This window comes from Frankliniella occidentalis, unplaced genomic scaffold, assembly GCF_000697945.3.
Source record: "Frankliniella occidentalis isolate FOCC.00 unplaced genomic scaffold, Focc_3.1 Scaffold168, whole genome shotgun sequence".
In the NCBI taxonomy this organism is placed as follows: domain Eukaryota; kingdom Metazoa; phylum Arthropoda; class Insecta; order Thysanoptera; family Thripidae; genus Frankliniella; species Frankliniella occidentalis.
This window is the reverse complement of record NW_026267294.1, coordinates 329,383-331,116: the sequence shown is the minus strand read 5'-3', so window position 1 is coordinate 331,116 and position 1,734 is coordinate 329,383. Positions and strand designations below refer to the sequence as shown.

The following is a 1,734-nucleotide window of genomic DNA, read 5'->3' as shown; positions in this document are numbered from 1 at the left end:
ACTCGCCTCGCACTGAGAGCAGCGCGCCGGGCGCGTGTAGACTCCGTTGCGCCCTTCCGTGCAGCTCTCGAGCGCCCCGCCGGCGGGGGCGTCGCGGCGCGGCCCTCGAGAGCCCCTCTCCCGAATTAGAAAGCCTCGAGCTCCGGAGCGAGGCAAACTTTGCGAGCATGGCATGTGTTTGCCACCCATTAAGGACGATAAATTTGCCGGGTAAGTGAATGCGTTGCCGCGAGGCCGGCCTCTCAGTCAGTCTTTACAGGGCCTAATGTCCGGACGTCATGTCAGGGGGCGGACCAGCTGTACTTGGCCGGGGCGCACCCGACCTGGGCTTTTGCGGTATTGCGTCACGGCAGACACGTGTATTGTATGTGAGGCAGACAATCCCCTCAAAGGAAGGGGGCACCGGGGTGGACACCGACTAGTCCACGGCAGTATCCTGAGTTGCGTTCGGGGGGGAGGGGGGTGTTGTCTGCGTAAGGACCCGCTGGGACAACTGGTGGGTTGCGCCTGACCTTGAGCGGGCCCGGGAGGCCCGCTCACTCTGACCTTCGCCGCGCGCCTTAATGATCGCTGTGAAACTCATGCTATGTTTGTCTGTCTCTCTCCTTTTGCTAAACAACAAACTCTAAACCGTAAAGCACTCGGGCTAAATAACCCTCCTCAACAAACGAGACTGGCTGGCATGGCGGGCCCTCGCCGAGGCGCCCGCCTCCACCCCGGGCTGCGCCGTGCGGCCTCCCTCTGTCTCTCTCTGCTGGTTAAAAGCGGCCCCCTGTGGCGCCCTAACTAAATGATCGCACCTGGATAAATTAGTCGGCCGGGTAGCGCAGCGGCGGGTACAGCTCAACGGCGAGCCGAGCACCATGCAGCCCAACGTCAACGGGGGGCAGCGGGCCCCGCCCGAGGCCACGGCGAGGACCACGGTGGCGGCGGCGCCCCTGGCCAACGGCGAAAAGCGGGCCCTGTCCTACCTGAAGTCCGCGGCCTCGGACATGACGACCCCGGCGAGGAGCGCAGCTTCGCCCCTCGTCAACGGAGAGCAGCAGGCCTCGGCCAACGTGCCCCGGGCCGCTGATACGGTGCCGTTCACGTCGAAGACAGCCTACGTCGACGGAGAGCAGCGCGTCTTGCCTAGCGGCGGTCAGGCCTCGGCGGCCTCGGCGGCCTCGGCGCCCAGCCCGTATGGACGCGGGGGCGCCCCCGCCCCGGTTCCGCAGGTCGCAGACTTCAACGGACACAACGGCAAAGGCCTGGCGGTAAGGACGTCGAGGGCGTCTCCGGACCGCCAAGGTTGATCGGGTCGCCGTCAATCACGCTCAGCAGGTCAACGATCAAGACCTTGGCCTGTCCAGTACCAATAACTTGGTCTTTAGGTTTGGTGTTCTTGTAGACTTAGTAAGATCCCCCAACGGAAATGTCATACAATGCGTTACAAGTAGTATTTGAGTTGATACAGGATACGAAAGGAAATGTTCCACCCTCCGACGGCCCACGGCAGATAGTTCGGCAGAGGTGCAATGTGGGGAGGAGAAGGAGGGGTGGGGTGGGGAGGGGGGTGCTGGTGGACGGAAAGGGAAAGTGAGCGCCTGGGGGGCTTGGGGGTGGAGGTGTATCCTCAGTCCTGACCTCGCGGAGCCCCCTTCGCTGTGAGACAGCAGTCAAAATATGGAATAGATTTTTATTCGCGGTGGCAGGGGAACGGCGGAGGGTGGCCCTCCTCGCGGCCCCGTGGTG

General features: G+C 63.3%; 1 protein-coding gene across 2 annotated transcripts in view; it reads right to left on the bottom strand.

The window, feature by feature from the left end:
• The window catches only part of LOC113208870 (uncharacterized), a 10,689-nt gene that overhangs the window by 308 nt on the left and 8,647 nt on the right, over positions 1-1,734 (bottom strand). The window lies entirely within an intron of this gene.